Genomic DNA, 25,188 nt, shown 5'->3' on the forward strand with positions numbered 1-25,188 from the left:
TAAGCCAAAAATGAATGTTGAATATTTTCTTCAATTTGCACATGTGTGAAATAATGAACATACAAGTCTCTCTCATGCATGGAAATGGATTATTTTGAGATGTCTTGAACATGAGAAGCATTTTGCAAAAAGAATGAACCAATTTGAAGCATTGTATCAAAAGTTATGCCATTTTGAATTTCCATGCACACCTTGTGATCAAATGATCATAACTCCTCAACCACTCATCATATGGACATGAATTAGGACTTTTAGAAAAGGGGAGACAAAGATCTACAACTTTCATGTTCACCAAAAATCCATTTGAAACTTATTTGTTATTGAAAAGTCAAGTTGAAAGTGGACCAAAAACTTGCCAAATTTGGAAACTTTGAATTATAGGTCACTTTCCATTTTTAGTAACTTTTGCCATGACCTTTGAATCTTCAAGATGAATGTTTAGAATGAAGAATGGAACCCATTTGAACATGATTTAGGTGTCTCAACTCATTTCCCCACCTCATAGCCCTCAGTTGACTGCACAGTTGACTTTTTGGTCCTCAGATGACCTTGAAATGCCTTGATCCATTTGAGCCTCTACCACTTGGGGAAATTGCTCAAAAATGAAACCCTAGCTCATGTAAGCCCCTTATGATAACCATGTGATCCTCATCCCAAGAAAATACCTCATCTCTTTGAGAAACCCTAGTTGGAAGAATGGCATTAATTAAGGTTGACCAGAGGTCACAACCCTAATCCAAAGGAACCTGAGAAAGAACTCTGAAACCCTTGATGATGATAGAACCATGATGATGGTAATATATCCTTGCAAGAAAGATGATACTCAAGACCTTTGAAGAATCAAGAAACCCTAACTGAAGCCCATTCCCTCAGATGGTTGATCATCAATTCATAGAGACCCTTAGGCTTGAATCATGTAACTTCTCCATCTTTTGAAAAGACTTTGGAGGATGACCTTCTTATCTTCATATGAGATGCAAAATGCAATGCCTAATGCTCTAAAATATGAAATTCAATGTTTCAAACTAGTCTCAAGAAGAGGAGGGCAAATTTTGAGGTGTTACAGGTTGGGTCGACATCATCTTCATCTGAATCTTTCCACAGTTGTAATCTGGGCTCAACTGGAGTTGAATTTGGGTTGCAATCTTGCATCTCAAATCTCTTGAGTATTTCGCCTGCATACCTTCTTTGATGCATCATCAAACCTCTACCACTCTTGTAGAATTCGATGCCAAGGAAATATGAAATGTCACCTAGATATGACATTTTGAATTCCTTGTTGAGATAACCTTTGAAGTCTTCGATCTCCTTCTTGCAACTACTTGTTATCAATAGGCCATCGACATTGAGGCATAGTATAAGCAATTCACTCTTGCTTCTTCTTACATATACTACATGTACATATTTTCACTTCACGAATTCCTTCTCCCTTAGAAAGCTATCTATCTTCTTGTTCCAAGCTCTTGGAGCTTGTTTAAGTTTGTTCAGGGCTTTATGCAACCTGTACGCCTTTCTTTCTTTGCCTTGTTTCACAAACCCAACTGGTTGTGCAACATAAACTTCTTCTTCTAAGGGCACATTAAGGAATACACATTTCACATCCATCTGACATATCTTCCAGTTGTTCATGTTTGCTAGACCAACAACAAACCTGATTGTTTGGATCCTAGCAACAGGTGCAAAAACTTCATCGAAGTTGATTCCTTCTTTCTGAAGAAATCCTTTCGCCATAAGCCTTGCCTTGTGCCAAGTCACTTCTCCTTTGGGATTCAACATCACCTTGTATACCCACTTCACATCGATTGCCTTCTTGTCTTGGGGCAATTCGACAAGTGACCAGGTATTGTTGACTTCGATTGACTTCAGCTCTTCGTCCATTGCTTTCATCCACTTTAAATCTTTTAGTGCCTCAACTACATTGACAAGTTTAACATATGCGTAGAAATCATAGTGTACCAACTCACCTTCTTCATTGACCACATCATCTGATGTAATCACATATTCTTGAAACCTTGCAGGCATGTGTCTTGTTCTTTGAGGTTTGCTTGTGCTTGCTTCACCTCTGACTTCTTCCTGTCGAACTTCTCTTTTGACTTCACTAGCTGGTTCATCACAAAATATTCTCACTGAATCTTTCTTGACATTCTCAGTCCAATCCCACTCTCCAAGCTCATCTATGATCATGTCATTGTTGATCACCACTTGTTTAATCACTAGGTCGAACAACTCGTATCCTCCAGTCGAATGATATCCTATCAGGATCATCTGATTCGACTTGTCATCAAGTTTTCTTCTCAACTGATCTGGCACATGTCTATGTGATATAGATCCAAACACATTTAGATGACTCAAGTTAGGTTTGACACCAGACCAACATTCTTCTGACGTGATTCCTTCTAGCTTCTTCGTCGGACATCTGTTCAGGATATATGTCGCAGTCGACACATCTTCTCCCCATAATTGTTTGGGTAGATGCTTTCCTTTAAACATACTTCTAACCATATTCACGATGGTTCTATTCTTACTTTTTGTGACTCCATTCTGCTGTGGAGTGTAGGGTGGCACCACGTCTTGCACAATCCCTTCTTTCACACATAATGCATCGAAATATTTTGACATATATTCTACACCACCATTAGCCTCAAAATCTTGATCTTTAAACCGCTTTGTGTTTCGACCATAGATTTAAACTTAGCAAATACCTCGATCACTTCACTTTTCTTCTTGATCAGGTAAGACCACGGTTTTCGATTGAAATCATCTATGAATGTAACAAGGTACTTGTTACCTCCAATCGAATCCACCTAGAGAGGACCACATACATCAGAGTATATGACTTCAAGATTTGCCTTCGACCTGCTTCCTGCATCCTTACTGAAGTTGTTCTTATGCTGATTTGTATGCACACATTCTTCACACACTTTGTTTGGAATGTCAATTTCTAGTAATTCTGAAACCATATTTCTTCTCTTCAAATCTCTGATGTCTTTGAAATTGAGATGGCCAAGCCTGTAATGCCATATCCATTCATCTTTGTTGGATGTTGTTGCAGGCACTTATGCTCAATCAAATTTAGCTGAATCTTGAAGGTTCTATTATGAGACATTAGAGCCTTCAAGATCAACCTTCCATTTGAGTCGAGAACTCTCATCATCTTATCTTTGATCGACACCTTGTAATTCTTTCCGACTAACTGCTCTATGTTGAGCAAATTTCTCTTCATGCCTGGTATGTACAACACATTTTAAATCACTGACCTCTTGCCATCTTTCCTCATAATCAGAACATCACCAACACCTTTAGCTACTAGAGTGTTGTCATTTGCAAATTTCACCATGTTCTTCATTGAGGGTTTTATATTGACAAACCAATCTTTTCTTCCAGACATGTGTGATGAGCATCCTGAGTCCAAGTACCACTGGTCCTTGAATCTCTCTTCATCTCTTGTTGTAACCATCAACATCATCTCTTCTTCTTCATGTTTCGCCAGCTTTGCATAAGTTTCTTGATTCTTATGCTCTTTTGGACAATCACTAGAATAATGACCATACTTCTAACAATTGTAACACTAAATGTGACTTTTGTCTGGATTTTGACCACCACCTCTTCCTCTACCTGCAACACTACCTCTTTGGTTGCCTTGGTTGCCTTGGTTCCAGGGTTTTCTCTGATTCGACCAGATTTCTTCTTGCTGGTTTTGACCTGTCGAATTGTTGTAGCCTCCTCTGCCTTTGTTGCCATTCCAGTTTCCTTTTCCTTTTCTTTCTTTTGCTGATTGAGCCTGCAAAGCCATATCACTCTTCGACTTTCCTGCAGCTCTTTTAGTCATTCTTTGTTCATGAGATTCAAGTGTCCCTTGAAGCTCTTCCTTTGTTAGTTTTGACAAATCTTTTGACTCTTCTATGGCTACTACCACGTGGTCGAACTTTGGAGCCAAGGACCTCAAGATCTTTCCAACAAAAAATCTTGATGTCAACACTTCTCCATATACCTCCATTTGATTCACCAGTTTCATAACCTTGGTGAAGAAATTAGTTATGATTTCATTATATTCCATCTGAAGCAATTCATACGTTCTTTTATGAGTTTGTAACCTCACCTCTTTCACCTTCTTTGCGCCTCCAAACGATTTCTCCATAATTTCACATGCTTCTTTCGCTGACTCTGCATCACTAACCTTTTCAAAGTTATATGCATCAACATATTGATGGATTATAAAGAGAGCTTTATAATCTTTCTTCTTCAATTCTTTATGTGCAACCTTTTCTTGATCTGTCGCGGCTTTTGCAAGCATTGTTACTCCTTCCTTCACAAGATCCCAAAGATCTTGATAACTGAACACAAACTTTATCTACTTGCACCAAGTCTCATAACTGTTGTTCTTGAGAATCAGAAGATTTGCTGGAAAATGCCCATTTTGGTGATTCGTTGTTATGGTGATTTTCTTCCCACGAATCGATTAAACCGGAGCTATGATACTAGATGTTGGAAATCCCCCAAAACCTATGGAGATTTTCAATAAATCTCGATGAACAAGATTGTTATCACCCACATAATGACAATAAAAGAAAAGAACAATGGAGAAAGAAAGAAAGTAAAGAACGATGAAGGAGAAGGAGAATTAAATTCTGCAAAGTTTCTCTCTACCCACAAACTGTGGAAAACTTCTTATTCACTTTGCAACTGTAAAATACTGTGAATTACAATGTTATGAATACTCTATTCACTTTATTACAAAAATAAGGATTACTCCCTCTATTTATAGATTTAGGTTAACTTGGACCTCAAGCCAAAGTCCAAAACCATAAAAGCCCAAAAATAGCTAACACTACTAAAATAGGCCTAAGTTGAAATCCTGTGTGAAGCAACATGCTTTGACACTTTGACACACTAACACAACTCAACACACTAGGTGGTTTGACACTTCATTGCTTCTGTCAAGCAACCTGCTTCGACACAAGGAATTACATTTCAACACTAAATACCTAATACAAAAGAGATATTCCCAAGATCTTTCATTGCTAAACTTTTGTTAGATATTTATCGGTTTCACACAACAATCATATATCGTTGCTGACTAAATAAAATAAAATTGACTCATTAAACTAGGAACATAAACTTACTCCCACTAGACTTGTAAAACTCAATAATTTTTCATAATAGACATTCCAAAACCAAACTGTCGCATCCGCGAAAAACAACCGGCGGGCTAAAACAAAACAACACAAAGCCGCCACCGTGCGTTATTTATCCCAAAAGAGGGAAAGGAAATGCTCGAAGTAAACCTGGGAAAGACATGGTCTCGCGACCAAAGAGAATGGGATCGGGAGTCGGTTATGCGAAGGGAAGGTATTAGCACCCCTACGCATCTGTCGTACTCGACGGGATCCACGCTCAAAAGATAGGAAAAGGTTGCTAAAACAAACATCACACACACACACAACACAGGTGGGAGAAGAGGGGAGAGGGCTCGCTAGGATATCGCATCCTATGTCTACGTATCTCATCTGGAATGAGAATCAGAGCTACCGTAGTTCGGCTCACGCACGCCGAAACAAAACACAACACAAAAGGCAAACATGGAACCCGAACGCCAATTGTTGGACTTACATCAGCTTCCGAACCAAACAAACCCACACTGGAAACCAGATGCCACTTGATGGACTTATACCGGACTCCAAACATACAACAAGAGGATGCGGAATGCCAATCGATGGGCTTACATCCGTCTCCTAACTCACACACAAGAAGAAACAAGCAACAAGTTACTAAGGAGCCTGGCACTCGAGCCTAGCAACTGTCAAAAAAACACACACAAAAAGAAAAAAAAGTGCCCGGAGAGATCTCGTACGACCTCCTGCCTACGTACCTCATCTGGTATGAGGATCAGGGCAACGTAGTTCCCCTGAACAGGGGAGAAAGACTAGCCTAACCAGATACAGAGGGAGACACAACTAGGGAGACTATGACTCGAGCCTAGATGTTATCATGCATATCATCCCTAAGTTACGGTTGCTATCTAACTTGCTCAGGCAGCAAGCTAATCCTAACCAGGCAAAGCAAAGCATGCAAGCATAATCAAAACAAAGCAAACATACACAATTAGCACACACTATATACAGACAAGGTGGGCTCACACAAAGGGTTAGGCTGCAAAAGCAAACCAACTGTATCAGGTGATGTTAGCTCTTAACCCTAACATTGAGAGTTAGGGTGAAGCAGATGAAATAGGAAGTGAGGGGTGTGCCTCACAGCTCTTATCCCTGGCCAGGGAGAGCTTTAGACAAAGGAAGTGTGGGTTCAGAAAGTGGGAACCCTTCTACACTTATGACACTGACTCAACTATACAACTGTACAAGGATCTTGGGTTAATTTCCACAATGCATCAACACTAGTTGTGTGAGCAAAGGGATGACTCAACAAGAATAGCAGGAGATGGATTGCACATCTCTTGTATCTGCCAATTACCTTAATCAAGGTCTTTTCCTGCTTGGGGACAAAAATAAACAAGCACAAGCATTGCCTCTTAAGGAGGACTTCAGACAGGTGCCTGGCCAAGTAACAGGCCAGGTCTTCCAGACTACATGGAGAAAAGAAATTCTACCTCAATTGGTTAAGCAACCAAGCAACAACACAAGCAAGTTCAAAATGAACTATAGCAACTAAGGTACCTGAAATCAATCCAACATAATCAGTATACCAGACAAACAAAAGTTAAACAGAAAATTACAAGTCCACAGCACAAACAGATAACAAGCATCAATGCACATAGATGCAAGCCACAAGGCCTAAGCATAAATCTCAATGCCTACAAAACAAACTAAAGGTTAGTCATAAACAATCAATAAACCAACTCCAATTGAGTGCACATCATCAAGTATAAGCAATTGTGCTCTTTGACCTGAAACAAAACTCAAACATTAGGCACTAACCACTAGGACATGGCCTAGGGTCAAAATGAGAGCAATAAACCAAAACAGAACATGAAACTTATCAAAAATCAAGATCAATCAAATAAGAATCAAATCCAAGTGGTCTCACATTCATATCATCAACCATTATCATTTCATGAGGCAAAGAGTACAAAGCATTCAATTTAGGACCTCATAGGACCAAACAGAAAGATCCAATTCAAATCAACTCACAAACAAATCAATAAATCCCCAAAAAAATCATGGCTAAACAGCACTCATTAAAGGATCATCACACCAAATTTCAGGCCATTTGGACAAAGGGAAGCAAGTCAATTAAATTCATCAAGCCAAAGCATACTCAAACAAGCTCATACAGGGCATTAAATCATGCATCAACTTCAAGCAATCATAAAACAGAAACCAAACAATAAATGAACCAAATCAAAGCCATGACAAACTTCAAGATGTCTATAATACACATGCCAAATTTCAAGTCCATCCAATAAACCACAAGAATTTCACAAAACATATGAGATCATGACTCACAAAAGGTTCACAATTGGTCAAACAGGGGAGAAATTCTCAAACAAATAGGAAATGCATTAAAAATTTCCAGGAAAATTCACAAGAAAACTTAATATCCCTAAGCATCATCATGCAAAAATTCAGGTCATTTTGAGTTCATATGGCATGGTAACAAAAATCAAGAAGTTGGACATGAAATGGTGTGACACAAATTGTCACACCTTCAATGATCATAGCATATCTCACAATCCAGGAATGCAAAAATCACAAACTATATACCAAAATGCTCCTTAAGGTGTCTAGATTATGCATACAAAATTTCAGCTCCATCCAATTAAGCATCATCATTTCATGATCAAAATGGTAAACAAGGTGCAACAAATGACATGTGAAAACAAACCCTAGCCAAAACAGAAATCCACACGTGCACAATTTCCATAAAAATCATCAAAAAATACTAGACATGGCAAGGATCATCATGGAAAAAATCTCATGTTAATTGGATTAATATTTTGTGAGTTATGGATTTTCTAATGTGAAAGAAAAATAAAAAATGTGGAAGGAAGCATGTGAAACATGGAAGGCTTAATTGGAAAAATGCAAAAAGCCAAAGGAGAAAATGATGCCGCCCGGAATCGAGCCTTGTTCGCTTTCAAAACTGGCGCGTTTCAAGTGAAACGCGCCATTTCACTAATACACATGGCAGCGTGTGAATGGCTACATGGCTCACAAACAGAAATTACATGCAAAAACACGGGAACACGGATCAAATGCGCATCTGGAAATGGATTGCTAGGGTTCTTGATGTTCTTCATCATGTTCATCACTCAAGAACAAAGTTGCACAGAAATTAACAAATGATATATCATTGAACTCGTCTTGCAACATACATCACTAATCTAACATTGATTTGCCCTAATTCTAATCATGTTAAACGAATCGATCCAAAAAAGTTTTCACAACCAAACTTTAAATCATCCTAACTTGCTCAATACTTAATGAAAATTCAAGATCTAAGTTGCAGAATGCTCTACATGCTAAGATCTACAAGAACCACATCAAGATTTCAAGAATTGGCACGATCGAAATTTACCTTGATGATGATGCAGCTGCTGAATTCGTGCTCCTCAAGGCCTGGAAGATGAAAACAGGTGCTTCTCGGTGCTCCAGTAGATGAATGAGTGAAAGACTTTAGCTCAATTGCCTTGAATCTTGCTCCAATTTCCAAATGCCATTGATGAACCTTGGTGCAACAGTCCACGATTATGCTCAACAGTGATGATTCCTAGCTTCAATTCAACTCCAATAGGCTTGTGTATGTTGGAACAACAAAGATCAATGCAAGTTTTATGAAGATTTTGCAGAAAAATTGAAGATAAAAAGTTGAGAGAATTTGCTATTTTTGGATCTAGATCTGTTTGAAATGATTGTTAATCTGAAAAACAGTTAGGATTAGCAATATATAGCATGGCTTAATCATTTCCTTAATCCTAATTAGCCAAAACCAAAGTGATTAAGTGAAATGCATTTTCATGTTAAATGGCCAAAGTAACCTTCATGTTCATGTATGATTGCTACAGTGCACGTTTCCCTTGCCAAACATACTCCAAATGTGACTTAAGACCAAATGCCAAGCTTGGAATGCATGGAAAATGCTTAGTTTTGAAAGTCACTTTTTTCCCTCCCTTTTTAAATTCAATTCACCTTGAAAATGCCATTTTGATGTGATGACTTTTGATGAAATATGACGAATGATTTGGATAGAGCATGTCAAATGAAGATTGTAGCAAGAAACCCCACTCAATTTGGCCAAATAGTGTGAAAGTTATCCCACTTTGAAGTTCAAAATTTCTTGACAATGATTTGATCATAACTTGCCAACCACACATGAGAAATGGATGTTCTTAGACTTTTTGGAAAGGTGAGAGCAAGATCTTCAACTTTCATGTTGGACAAAATTTCATTTGAAGCATTTTTGGACATGTAATTTCAAGGAGAAAACCTTTCCATTTTTGGCAATTTTGAATTACAAGTCACTTTCTATTTTTGGAAAGTTTTCATCTGACTTTATTTTCTTCATTCTTGATGTTTGAAATGTCAAATGAAACTTGTTTAGACATGAATGAAGTGTCTCTAACTCTCTCCCACCTCCAAATCCCTCAGTTGACTTGTGGTTGACTTTTTCTGACTGATAGATGAATTGGCTGTGCATTGATCAACTTGAGCTTCAAACTCCTGATGAAATGGCTCAATGATGAAACCCTAGCTTCCATAAGCTCAATATAATCATATGATGATCCCCATATCCATTGAAACCCCCATCTCCTTGCAAAACCCTGATTGGCACAATGCAGATGATTAGGGTTGACCAGAGGTCAAAACCCTAATCTCAAGGCATCTGATCAAGCATAATGAACCTCTTGGTGATGATAAAACCATGATGATGATGGTGTACCATTGCAACCAAGATGAAGCTCAACCCCCTTGAGGAATCAAGAAACCCTAATTTGTATCACACACCCTCAGATGGTTAGTGATCCATTCAATGAAACCCTAGCTTGCATCTTAACCTCTTTATCTTTTGATCAAGACCTAGGAGGATGACTTGCTTGTTGTGGCCATATGATGTGCAAATATGCAATGACTAATGCCCTAAGAAATGATATGCAAATATGCTAAGCTAGTCCCAAGAGAGGAGGGCAAATTTTGAGGTGTTACAGCTGCCCCTATTCAATCCACTGTGAACCTGTCGATATGAATAGCCTCGGCTTTCAGATGATCAAGGTGAAGAGTGATTGAATACTAAGAACAGATGAACAATTTGCACTCTTATGGGAAAATAATTAACAATGCCCGTCAGAATCGGCAAAGAAACAATCTCAAAAGCAGAATCCGTCTGGCACGGAGCAAGTCGGCCTGATCACCGAAACAGAAACGTCGACCTGGATACCAAAATAAATGGTAACGCAGGGATAACCATGGCCTGAACACCACACATCCGCTGGGGATTATTATCTCTTTTCTTTTTTTTACTTTTCTTGAACCCCAAAATTTTCTCTCGCGCAAATGATCCCGGATCACTGCATTTGACCCCCGACATCTTGTTTGCCAAAATAATGAACCCCATTCTCCATTTGAACCCCAGTCGCCTGACGATAACTTGTGATCGCCATTGTGAACCCCGTTCTCCAGAAAATGCCTCAATATTTCCCTTTCTCCGTTTGAACCCCGCTCTCCAGAAAATGCCTCAACATTTCCCTTTCTCCATTTGAACCCCGCTCTCCAATCTCTTGTGATAATTCCGCTGGCAACATCGGAAATAACACCAAACACCACTCTGAGGGCGACATATCAGAGGGTACACCTTCACAAAAGGAAGGTAACATGTGCATCTCTTCCTCAGAAGACACCCATAACGACCTCCGTTGGCCTCAGCCAAAGTCTAAGGTGACACATGAACAGAAGATAATCCTAAGGACCTCATCCCGGATATAACCTTCAACTCCAATCTCTATTTGAACCCCGCTCTCCAGAAAATGTCTCAATATTTCCTTTTCTCCGTTTGAACCCCGATTATCGCGCTGATCGCGTAACGTCCTTTGATTTTATTTCCATATCCGTCCGACGGAAAAAATTCCTCCAGTATCGCACTACTGGAGAACATTGCTGATCTGACATCATGATGCTAAACTCCTCAGAGTAACACCTTCACCATCCAGCAAAACCAAATCTCAAACGGTAACCACGGCTTGAGTCGCGCTGGTCGCGTAACATTTCCATCTCTGTCCGACGGAAAAGTTTCCTCCAGTATCGCACTACTGGAGAACATTGACGTCATGATGTTAAACCCCTCAGAGTAACATCTTCCAACTTCTGTCTCGCACGGCAGAAATCTCCTCGAGTATCGCACTACTGGGGAATATTGTTGATACAGTACCAAACTCCTCGGAGTAGCATCTTCACCTTTGGGCAAAACCACCTCTCAAACGATGACCACGGTTTGAGACTAGCTTATGCTTGCAATATGATGCATGATTGATTTTTCTGCATAATGCTCCATAATTATGGAAATGCTACGCGATTCATTATGCAATATGCTATGCTTATCTACATGATGAATGTATAAAAAGTATCCCCCTCAAGGGACTCTTCTGAGGAGCTCGAGGCACTCTGCTGAGGAACTCGTCAACACTCCGATCTCCACCCCGATGGGGAATAGCACTGCTGCTGGGAAAAGGCAACCCTTGCTGGGGAAAACCTCCTTTGCACCCAATCCACTTGAGGAATTGTTGGGGATAAGAACCACCAATGCTCTGTGGGGATACACCAGTCTTTGACTTGCTGGGAACGCAACACCCCAGACTCTGCTTGGGAAACCCTCACAGATACCTCCGCTGGGAAATAGCAACCTTCAGGCCTGGCGACTGGGGCAGCATTGATCTAAACCTGCTGGGGAATAACCATCCGGACCCTGCTAGGGAAGCCACAAACCTTGGATCTGCTGGGGAATTAGTCCTCACGACTCTGCTTGAGGAGATGAGGAAAGTCTGGTACTAAACACCCACCGACTCGTCGAACCTTGGTATGCACCATCCATCATTCAAATCCATTGTCAGCTTTCCAATTTTGAGAACTCCCAGACTCGTCTGGACCTTTTCTGCTCCATCATCTTGTATTCCGAACTGCTCCGCGCTCGACGGAGAGCGAACTCCTGGGATTTATACATACTTTTCAATCTTCCGACTTTGAAGAGTCTTCTTGATTAATTCTCAAGGATCGTCGTACGTCTCGTCGTCTTTTCATCGTTCTTCTATTCGTTCGTCCCTGATTGGACTCCATGGGGATGGTTTCGTCAAAAGCTTCCACATCACAACCTGCAAGTGAGTGAAAAATATCTAACAGCACCTGCAAAAGAGATCGTTAGATAAAACCGTGCCCCAGGCGTGTCAAGATTTCAACACATGGGTCACTCAACCTTCCGAATAAGATTTCAAACTTTCAATCTTATAAGCATGCACTGGAAGGGACCTGTATGTCTTTAAAATGCAAGATTCTTTATCACAATAATTGGATGTTTTTGCAATCAAAGCGGTAATGAAAAACAAAAACAAAATTATTTGACTGAATATGCATTTTATTGATTGAAAAAGTGCGGCTCAAATTGAGCAATACAAAGGAAGCAATTCCTGAAAAGAGGTAATTGCGCACAAAAGGAAAAATCTATCCTAATGGCAATGTGAAACCCGTGATCTCATCGAGTTCTAACTCGGTTACACCCCATATGTCCTCAGACTCTCCGTGCTTTCTGCCTTCTGAACAAGACGTTTCTGATTGATCCCCACCGGGTATTATCCATGATGCCTTAATCAAAGCGCAAACGATCATGCCAGACGCAGTTGTTCGTTTCAATCCCTCTTTTGCCTGGACCACCCTTTCAGGTTTTCAGTCCACCGGGATACCCTTTTTTGCCCAAGCCGCCCTTTCAGGTTTTCGACTTGCCGGGTGTACATTTTTTCATTTTTATCCCTAATTTTTGCCCGAACCTTTTCTTTCTGTTTTTTGGTTCGCCGGGATGCCCATTTTTGCCTGGACTATTTTATTCTTTTCGGCACCATATCACCTACGTGATACACGCGAGGTCGTACCTTTCTGTCAAAAGCACGCTTCATCCGCTGTTGGTATAACTGCCCATGACAGATGGCTGCCAGCCTCTTTTCTTCAATCAGGCTCAACTCTTCATACCGGGTCCTTACCCATTCAGCCTCTTGCAATTTCACGTCCATCAGGATTCTCAAAGAGGGAATCTGGACCTCAACAGGTAGCACGACTTCCATCCCATATACCAACGAGAAAGGCGTTGCCCCAGTAGATGTACGCACCGACGTTCGATACCCATGCAATGCAAACGGCAACATCTCATGCCAGTCTTTAAAGGTCACCACCATTTTCTGCACAATCTTCTTTATGTTCTTATTGGCTGCCTCAACCGCCCCATTCATCTTCGGACGATAGGGAGAAGAATTGTGATGTTCAATCTTGAATTCCCGACACAGTTCTGCCATCATCTTGTTATTCAAATTAGAACCATTATCAGTAATGATCCTCTCGGGAACCCCATATCTGCAAATGATGTCTCTCTTGAGAAATCTGGCAACGACCTGCTTCGTCACGTTCGTATAAGAGGCTGCTTCCACCCACTTGGTGAAGTAATCAATAGCCACTAATATGAACTGATGCCCATTTGAAGCTGTAGGCTCAATCTTTCCAATCATATCAATGCCCCACATAGCGAACGGCCACGGAGACGACATTAAGCTCAACGGATTTGGAGGCACGTGCATCTTATCAGCATAAATCTGGCATTTATGACACTTCCGCACGAAATTGAAACATTGGGCCTCCATTGTCATCCAGTAATAACCTGCCCTCAGCAGCTTCTTCACCATCGCATTCCCACTGGCATGGGTACCGAATGATCCCTCATGAACCTCTTTCATCAATTGGCTTGCTTCTCTATCATCCACACATCTAAGCAAGACCCAATCAAAATTCCGCTTGTACAGAACCCCATCCTTATTCAGGTAGAACATCATGGCCAACCTCCGCAGAGTCTTTCGGTCCTTTTTAGATGCTCCCTCGGGATATTCTTGAGTCTCCAGATAGCGCTTGATATGGTAATACCACGACTTCTCATCGTCAGACGATGTATCAACAGCAAACACATAAGCCGGTCTATCCAGACGACCCACCTCAACGCTGGGGAACTGATTCCACCATTGCACCTTAATCAAGGAAGCCAGAGTAGCCAAAGCATCTGCCAAAGGATTCTCTTCTCTGGGCACATGATGCATCTTCACCTTGGTGAAAAACGTCAACAATCTCCTCGTATAATCCCGGTACGGAATTAAATGAGATTGATGCGTATACCACTTTCCGTTAACCTGATTTACGACCAGAGCTGAATCTCCATATATGACAAGGTTCTTGATCCTCAAATCAATCGCCTCTTCAATCCCCAATATACAAGCTTCGTATTCAGCCACGTTGTTGGTGCACTCAAATGTTAGCCGGGAAGCAAAAGGAATGTGGGATCCTTTCGGCGTAACCAAAACAGCACCAACACCGCTACCATTCACGTTAACGGCCCCATCAAACATCAGAATCCATTCGGATTCAGGGTCAGGCCCCTCCTCCGGGATTGGCTCCTCACAATCTTTCGATTTGAGAAACATGATGTCCTCATCAGGGAATTCAAACTTCATCGGTTGATAATCCTCAATGGGTTGCTGAGCGAGGTAATCAGACAATACACTCCCCTTAATTGCTTTCTGAGAGGTATACTGTATATCATATTCTGTCAAAATCATTTGCCACCTCGCAACCCGTCCGGTCAATGCTGGCTTTTCAAAAATGTACTTGATTGGATCCATCTTGGAAATCAACAAAGTGGTATGAACCAGCATATACTGTCTCAGTCGGCGAGCAGCCCAAACCAAAGCACAACAAGTTTTCTCGAGCAGTGAATATCTTGTTTCACAATCGGTAAAATTTTTGCTAAGGTAGTATATGGCATGCTCTTTTCGACCAGACTCGTCATGTTGCCCCAATACACACCCCATAGACCCCTCGAGGACTGTCAGGTACAGAATTAGCGGTCTTCCCTCCATAGGAGGCATCAGAATCGGAGGCTCCTGTAAATACTCTTTTATCTTTTCAAATGCCACTTGGAAATCATTATTCCACTTGACCGTTTGATCTTTTCTCAACAACTTGAATATCGGTTCACACGTGGTTGTTAGATGAGATATGAACCGTGAAATGTAGTTCAATCTACCTAAGAAACCACGAACCTCCTTCTCCGTTCTCGGTTCAGGCATTTCTCTTATCGCTTTTACTTTAGCAGGATCAACCTCGATTCCTTTCTCACTTACAATGAACCCCAACAATTTACCGGACCGCACTCTGAAAGTGCACTTGTTCGGATTCAACCTCAGTCTGAACTGTCTCAGCCGGTCGAACAACTTGGCCAGATCTACCAGATGCCCCTCTTCTGTTTGGGACTTTGCTATCATGTCATCAACATAGCATTCAATTTCATGATGAATCATATCATGAAACAAAGTCACCATGGCCCTCTGATAAGTAGCACCGGCGTTCTTGAGACCGAATGGCATCACCTTGTAACAAAAGGTGCCCCATGGTGTAACGAACGTTGTTTTCTCCATATCATCTGGCGCCATTTTGATTTGATTATAGCCAGAAAAGCCATCCATGAAAGAAAACACCGAGAATTGAGCTGTATTATCTACCAACACATCAATGTGGGGTAATGGAAAATCATCTTTCGGACTAGCTCTGTTCAGATCTCGGTAGTCCACACACATTCTCACTTTTCCATCCTTCTTCGGGACTGGCACGATGTTCGCGACCCACGGCGGATAATTAGTGACAACAAGGAATCCAGCATCCCACTGCTTCTGCACTTCCTCTTTGATTTTCATCGCCATGTCAGGTCGAGTTCTGCGCAACTTCTGCTTCACTGGAGGACAATCTGCTTTCAACGGTAGCTTGTGCATAACAATATTGGTATCCAACCCTGGCATATCTTGATAAGACCAGGCAAAGATGTCGACATACTCTTTCAACAATGCTACCATTCTGCTCTTGACACTTTCCTCCAAAGCAGCCCCGATTTTCACTTCCTTCTTAACCTCGTCGGTACCCAGATTCACTGTCTCAATTTGCTTTCCATGCGGCTGAATCACCTTCTCCTCTTGTTTCAACAACCTGGCTAATTCCCCTGGCAGTTCACAATTTTCTTCGCCTTCTTCTTCGGCTTGATAGATCGGATTGTCGAAGTCATATGAGGGTGTAACCGGATTGTTATCAATGAGATCCGGAGAATGATCGCATCTGCATGAATGTGGATTCATGCATTGCTTTAGAACTGGAGTGAGACAAATTGAAAAGAAAAATGAAAACATTGCCATTTTTATTTTGTTTTTATTTTTAAACTGTAAAAATAAATGAAAAACAAGGAACACCGCTTTTAACTGAAAAACATCCATTTATTGATAATGCAAGAAATTTGCAAAATGAAACATGAGGTGGCCCTTACAATGAACCATTACGTGTCGGGCAACATGCATGGCTTTCATGCAGATAAAATTGAAACAGAAATTATTACTCTTCGAGCAGAGTGACCGTGACGATCTTTTCAGCCTTCCAGTTCTGGATTCCCATCCCTGGTGCGCACGGCTTTATCCATCGGTCAATTTCGCAGTCGCTATCAGCTTCATCACCCACCATGCAGATGTGATCCGGATCCAGCATTCCGGCACTGGTGAACGTGACCGGCGTACGACGTCCTCTGCCTTGTCCTGACGAGCCTCTGCCCGGCTGATACCCCACTCCGAAGCGGTCTTTTTTGGCGGAGATATCCATCATCCTACCCCAACCAGGAGCCTCTCCATTCTTCACCACCTCAGCGGCCTGTTTGTACGAAGCAATGGACGGTTTTTCCTCTTCTTTTGCAAACAGAGCATTCTCTACCTTAACGGTTTCGAATGCCTGACTCGGCGTCTCCCATATTTCGCCGTCCATCTCAACGTACTTGAAAGATGAAAGGTGGCTAACAAAGATGTCTTCTTCCCCGCACACGGTGACAACCTGCCCTTCCCAGATATATTTCAACTTCTAGTGCAAAGTCGAGGTCACTGCCCCAGCAGCATGGATCCATGGTCGACCCAACAGGCAACTGTATGCCGGCTGAATATCCATGACGTAGAAAACAGACTTAAACACCTCTGGGCCTATCTTCACCGGAAGCTCAACCTCTCCGAATACAGCCCGCTTTGACCCATCAAAGGCCCTCACTATCAGATCAGTGGGAGTTAGGATCAACCCTTCACAATTCAGCTTTGCCAGAGCCTTCTTCGGCAACACATTCAAAGAGGAGCCGGTATCAACCAGCACATGCGAAAGCACGGCTCCTTTACATTCCATCGCGATGTGTAAAGCCCGGTTATGATTTCTCCCATCTACAGTCAGATCCATGTCGGTAAAACCCAACCTATGGCTGGCATGCACATTAGACACTACCGTCTCCAACTGGTTGATCGTTATCTCCTGAGGAACATAGGCTTTCTTCAAAATCTTCAACAGAGCCTCTCTATGCCCCTCAGAGCTTAACAGTAAAGATAGAATTGATATTTTGGAAGGAGTCTGCAGCAAATGGTCCACAAGCTTGTACTCAGACTTCTTGATGATTCTTAAGAATTCTTCTGCATCATCATCAAGCTTTTCTTCCGACCCCACAGGCGTCGGTGTCACCACTGGAGTACCATCACTAATCACTTGTTTTCCTTTCGCCCTGGCTAAAGCCTCGGCCTTTTCTTTTTTCTCTTTTTCCCCTTCTTCTCTCCTCAACGCATCAGGAGCAAACAGTCTTCCACTGCGAGTGAAACCACTGGTATCGGCATTATCCACCTTTGAAACGGTGGTTTCACCTGTAGCTTGGTCTTCCACTTTTTCCCCATTACAGTACATCTCCCCACCATAATGCCACGGCACGACATCATCTTTGTCATAGGGAATTGGTCCAGGTACCGTGATGGTAACTGGAACCGCCTCAGCTAGAGTCGACAAATCAACCGGATCAAAGTAAATTGTTATGGTGGAGACCTCATCTTCCCCCATATCAGCCCTCTCAAACTGAATACTTCCATCGTCCATCAGCCTTTGGACAACCTCTCTCAAGAGTTCACACCCATTAACAACAATAGTGCACGCAGCACAATCAACACCACAGCCCGGATAAACCCCATTCTTCAGCAACTGTCTCTTGACCTCAGCCAAAGGAGTCTTCAACTGCTTAACAGACAACAGCCCAATTCTGCTCTCCTCAGAGATAGCATTCACCCCCCTCTGACCATGCGCGGGCATGGGATTAGCATTAACGTTCGGAGAAGGTGCAAAGTTGATTGCCTTTGAATCCACCAGGTCTTGAACTATGTGCTTAAAAGCTTTGCAGTTCTCTATGTTGTGTCCGGGTGCACCTGAGTGGAATTCACACTTTGCATTCTCATCATAATTGGCTGGCCTCTGATCAGGTCTCAAAGGTGCCAGAGTTCTTAGCTGTACCAACCCCAGATCTTGCAATTTCTTCAACAAGAAAGAGTAAGTCACAGGTGGCCTGTCAAACTGCCTATCATTCATCCTCCCCCTGACTTGATAGCCAGCCCTCTGAGGCCTCTGCTGAAACGGTTGTCTTTGTTGTTGTGGTTGCTGCGGTTGCTGTTGTGCAGGCTGATTATCATCAAAAATAGTTACCGCAGCAGTGTGCTGGAAGTAACGATCCCTACTGGGTCCTCTCTGGGTGTACACTGCACCGGTATCACCCTCCTTCTTCCTCTGGCCGTTACCGAAGGGCTTCTTCGATCCTGATGACGAAGCATTACCCTGAATCTTTCCAAGCTTCAGCCAGCTCTCTATTCTTTCACCAGCCACGACAATGTCTGAAAAATTGGTGACCGGACAACTCACCATTCTCTCCGCGAAAGCCCCCTGTAAGGTACCCATAAAGAGATCAGACATCTCCCTGTCCACCAGTGGAGGTTGCACTCTGGTAGCCAACTCCCTCCATCTCTGAGCGTATTCTTTAAACCCTTCGTCTGACTTCTGAGACATACCCTGCAGCTGGGTACGACTAGGAGCCATGTCAGCATTGAATTGGTACTGTTTAAAGAAAGCATCCCCAAGATCTTGCCAGCTCTTGATATCAGACGACTTAAGCTTGGTGTACCACTCCAAGGAGCCTCCGGACAGGCTGTCCTGGAAGAAGTACATCCACAGCTTTTGGTCCATGGTATATGCAGAGATCTTGCGGACAAAGGCTTGAAGGTGAGTCTCCGGGCAGGAACTCCCATTATATTTATCAAAAGCGGGCGCTTTGAACTTCTATGGGATCACAATCCCCTCAACCAGCCCCATGTTTGACATGTTTACGGCCCCGGGAGTGGCATAGCTCTCTAAAGCTCTGATCTTCTCAGCCAGCAACTGAATCTCTTTGTTTTGTGGTTGGGCACCATACTGACCGAACGGTTCGTTGTGCATGGAGAACTGATCAGCTTCTCGGTCTTCCTCTCTGTCATCATCGACCCCGAAGAAAGGCGGGAAAAGACTATCTTTCATATTGTGACCCATCGGACCAGGTTGACCACCAGTAGCAGCACCGAAACCAGCATCATTGTTTACTATACCCACGGTCGTTCTCTTTCCGCCATCTCTAGAACCACCCAGCCCCTGGTTGGAGACACCATCCAGGTTAACACCACTATTAGCAGCAGAAGCCCGCTCGAGCTTCTCAACTTTGTCAGCCAAAGCCTTCTGACCAACTGCAAAACCCTGCATGATGTTGATCAGCTCACTCATTTTATCCTTCAGCTCGAGAATATCGGTGTTTGGGAGATCCATCAGTTTGGGAGTATTGCATCGAGTAAAGTATTTGTGAGGGCGCGTTGAGTGCAAAGGTACAACTCTACGAGCACGAGCAATGATTCCTGAAACAATCAAGCACGTTAGAACTGACACCTGCAAAATAAAAACACGTTATTATGATCATGCATGAATGCAGTGTTTATCCACATGAGGAACACTTTGTCTCTCGATCCTGGCTTCATCGAGACAGATAATAATCCGGCAGCAATATTTTGATATTCAACATTCGATTTCATCATACAGATCAGAGATATATGATTTAGCAAAATACCACCCAACCATGTGTGTGCCGTGTGAGTGCATACAATAAAGCAAATAAAGCTTGAAGATTGATCACTGAATGAAAACAATCATCGCATATCAAAATGCACAATAAGCGCCATAGTCATACACCACAGCGGATATACATCCAATACAATTCTCCAGAATCAGGAAAGAAATACAAGCAAATGAATTCCGTCAACAGGCCTGACGGTAATCCACACAAAAGATAAAAGTCTAGCCTGATGAGGGTCCCACGGAAGGCCCTATATCATCAACCATCTTCGCGAACTCTGCGGCGAACCTGAGCTCGGTGTTCTCTTACTGTAATCTCCCCACCTCTTTCTGGTGAATCTTCATCTGCCTGAAGTAATGATCTCTCTCAGCAATGTAATGATCTCTCTCGGCGATGATCTTCGCTTTCTCTGCTTCCCATTCTGTAGCAAGGCCCCTGGCTCTGGCATCTCTCTGATCTCTCACAAGAATTTGCCTCCTCTTCTCATCTTCAATGACCTTTGAGGCTCTGGCTAGCTTCTCCTTAGTGATGTCGTGCTCCTTTGTCGACGACGCTAGAGCTTGGCTGATCTTCCCATAGTAGGCAGTATCCATCTCAAAGCGCTTCGCTTCCAAGGCATGTCGCTTATCCTGATCTTCCATCTTCACTCTAATCTCCTGATTAGACATCTGAATCCGAGCAACACTCATCTCCAATTCGGCTTTCTCTGCAAGCAACTGATCTCTGGCTCTCTTCATCTCGAGGATTTCTTCCATACTGACAGAAGAACGCGGACCCTCAATCAAAGGACACCCAGGATCACCTCCCGGAAATGGTAGATGTGTGATCTCGATCCTCTTCCGAAGCCAATCATCAAATAGAGGAAAATACCGGCTGTTAACCTTGCCATAAGGAACTTTGCCCTTTCTCTGAATGTCACGCCACTCATCCAACACTTGTCTCAACTTGGCCTGATTGCCCTCAATCGGGAAATAGAAGGACTCCTGAATCTCTCGCCCGAGAGGAGGACCCTCCACAGCAAACCCCATCTGTCTCCTGAGAAGCACCGGGTTGTAATTGATGCAACCCTGAACTCCTACAAGAGGCACATTAGGAAGACTCCCACAGCTATATATGAAATCCAGTCCAGCCATACCGTTATGAGTCCAAGCTATATCAGCGGCCCGCAAACCCATCAATCTGAATGACCACTTGACAGTAGGATCGAGAAAAGCAAAGGCACCCTTGGAAGGCAGATACCCCATAAACCACTTATACAGCAGCTGAGCACAACATCGGATCAGTCCCCCACGCCGCTTCTCATTCCGGCTATGGACCGACTAATAGCATTAATGTCCACAAAGTTCTTCTGATTAGGAAACAGGATGGTCCCATAAATGCTCACAGCAATCACAGCACAGACCGTCTTCCAACTGCCCACAGCAGCATGTTCCTTGGCTTTGGCCTCCAAGAAACTCAAATGAAAACCCGGTAATTTTCCTTTCTCCTTCAAACCTTCCTTGGTCATCTCCGGACTCAAATAAAGAGCGCGGGAAATCCCAAGGATGTCAGGCTCTCCCCTAATGGCACAGAAAGGAATCTGATCTCGGATCTGAATACCCAGGATGCTAGCATAGTCCTCCATCAGAGGCCCCAACACATAATCCGGGAACACAAAACATCTCAAACCCGGGTCATAGAACTGGAGAAGTGTATGGATGGCGCTCCTATCACTGTCTGTGAGCCTGAAAACCAACTTCAGAATACCACCGTATGCCTCCCTGAACATCCCCACATGGTCGGGCGTAATCAATGCTATCATCTCCTTTAGCACACCGATCTCTGGGTCGAAGAAACTATAGGCAACATCATGCTTCAAATCGATCCTCATGTCTGAGCAAAGAAATCTCTCAACCAGGATCTCGATCAAAAATGTCCCTGCATATGGATAAACATGTGTTAGATGCAAGTAAATGCAAAATGTGATGATGCTGATGAATGAATGCAATGCATAGTGCCATCCTCCAAGTCATCTGAACATCTGTTGCACTGAAGCCTGATCTCTGAACCGATCACAACCATCTGAGGTACTGAGCAATCATAAGTCCGACCCAAGGGTTCCGAAATAAACGGAACTGAAGGGTAGACCACCATCATCATCAGACAACCTCTGAACAGATAACCACAACAATCTCTGAATCGGCCCGGGGAATCCTGAAATAAACGGATCCCCACTGATAAATAACACGGATAGCACTCCGGCGTCTGGGAAAGAAATGCCCATAAATCCGACTTATAAATAGGACTCTGATCAACTGAACCACTAGTCACCATCAAAGTCACCATCTGAACATGCATCTGTAAGAATCACCCTCCCTTCACAGGTAAATTCTAATCAGGTCATCCTAAGGCGGATAATAGTCTCGACAATCGGGAAAAGATACTCAACGGGTTTTCCCTTTCGGGTGTGCCGTTGTAGCTCTCTTAAGATCGTCTAAACCAAAGATCCGGGAAAGATCGGTCACCGAAGTCAATAGCTCAGATGAGGTGACTCAACCAGAGTGGAGTACCCCACAAAGGAAGAGCACCCTCAAAAGAACCTCGTCCGGCTTGTGGTACATCACGTTGCCAAACACATGTTGACCTAACATGAAGGAGGCAACATGAGACCACACTAATCCTAGGTGTATACTCGGGCCTGGGTTTTAGCCCCACTCAGAACACCCACCCCAAACAGAGGAACCACCTGCAAGGAGGACAGCAACATGATAGTATGATGCATGCAAATATTTATGCAAATATATACACAACAGAATAATAAATGCAATAAATAGCAGCACAAGCAACCTAAACTATCCTAGAACGCTAGGAGAGACTCGCTTAGGGAAGATGGACCAGCAATAGGTCAACTTCTATAGTCCCCAGCAGAGTCGCCAGCTGTCGCATCCGCGAAAAACAACCGGCGGGCTAAAACAAAACAACACAGAGCCGCCACCGTGCGTTATTTATCCCAAAAGGGGGAAAGGAAATGCTCGAAGTAAACTTGGGAAAGACATGGTCTCGCGACCAAAGAGAATGGGATCGGGAGTCGGTTATGCGAAGGGAAGGTATTAGCACCCCTACGCATCTGTCGTACTCGACGGGATCCACGCTCAAAAGATAGGAAAAGGTTGCTAAAACAAACATCACACACACACACAACACATGTGGGAGAAGAGGGGAGAGGGCTCGCTAGGATATCACATCCTATGCCTACGTATCTCATCTGGAATGAGAATCAGAGCTACCGTAGTTCGGCTCACGCACGCCGAAACAAAACACAACACAAAAGGCAAACATGGAACCTGAACGCCAATTGTTGGACTTACATCAGCTTCCGAACCAAACAAACCCACACTGGAAACCAGATGCCACTTGATGGACTTATACCGGACTCCAAGCACACAACAAGAGGATGCGGAATGCCAATCGTTGGGCTTACATCCGTCTCCTAACTCACACACAAGAAGAAACAAGCAACAAGTTACTAAGGAGCCTGGCACTCGAGTCTAGCAACTGTCAAACAAACACACACAAAAAGAAAAAAAGCACCCGGAGAGATCTCGTACGACCTCCTGCCTACGTACCTCATCTGGTATGAGGATCAGGGCAACGTAGTTCCCCTAAACAGAGGGGAAAGACTAGCCTAACCAGATACAGAGGGAGACACAACTAGGGAGACTATGACTCGAGCCTAGATGTTATCATGCATATCATCCCTAAGTTACGGTTGCTATCTAACTTGCTCAGGCACCAAGCTAATCCTAACCAGGCAAAGCAAAGCATGCAAGCATAATCAAAACAAAGCAAACATACACAATTAGCACACACTATATACAGACAAGGTGGGCTCACACAAAGGGTTAGGCTGCAAAAGCAAACCAACTGTATCAGGTGATGTTAGCTCTTAACCCTAACATTGAGAGTTAGGGTGAAGCAGATGAAATAGGAAGTGAGGGGTGTGCCTCACAGCTCTTATCCCTGGCCAGGGAGAGCTTTAGACAAAGGAAGTGTGGGTTCAGAAAGTGGGAACCCTTCTACACTTATGACACTGACTCAACTGTACAACTGTACAAGGATCTTGGGTTAATTTCCACAATGCATCAACACCAGTTGTGTGAGCAAAGGGATGACTCAACAAGAATAACAGGAGATGGATTGCACATCTCTTGTATCTGCCAATTGCCTTAATCAAGGTCTTTTCCTGCTTGGGGACAAAAATAAACAAGCACAAGCATTGCCTCTTAAGGAGGACTTCAGACAGGTGCCTGGCCAAGTAACAGGCCAGGTCTTCCAGACTACATGGAGAATAGAAATTCTACCTCAATTGGTTAAGCAACCAAGCAACAACACAAGCAAGTTCAAAATGAACTATAGCAACTAAGGTACCTGAAATCAATCCAACATAATCAGTATACCAGACAAACAAAAGTTAAACAGAAAATTACAAGTCCACAGCACAAACAGATAACAAGCATCAATGCACATAGATGCAAGCCACAAGGCCTAAGCATAAATCTCAATGCCTACAAAACAAACTCAAGGTTAGTCATAAACAATCAATAAACCAACTCCAATTGAGTGCACATCATCAAGTATAAGCAATTGTGCTCTTTGACCTGAAACAAAACTCAAACATTAGGCACTAACCACTAGGACATGGCCTAATGTCAAAATGAGAGCAATAAACCAAAACAGAACATGAAACTTATCAAAAATCAAGATCAATCAAATAAGAATCAAATCCAAGTGGTCTCACATTCATATCATCAACCATTATCATTTCATGAGGCAAAGAGTACAAAGCATTCAATTTAGGACCTCATAGGACCAAACAGAAAGATCCAATTCAAATCAACTCACAAACAAATCAATAAATCCCCAAAAAATTCATGGCTAAACAGCACTCATTAAAGGATCATCACACCAAATTTCAGGCCATTTGGACAAAGGGAA

This window comes from Lathyrus oleraceus, chromosome 6 (genome assembly GCF_024323335.1).
Source record: "Lathyrus oleraceus cultivar Zhongwan6 chromosome 6, CAAS_Psat_ZW6_1.0, whole genome shotgun sequence".
Classification (NCBI taxonomy): Eukaryota; Viridiplantae; Streptophyta; class Magnoliopsida; order Fabales; family Fabaceae; genus Lathyrus; species Lathyrus oleraceus.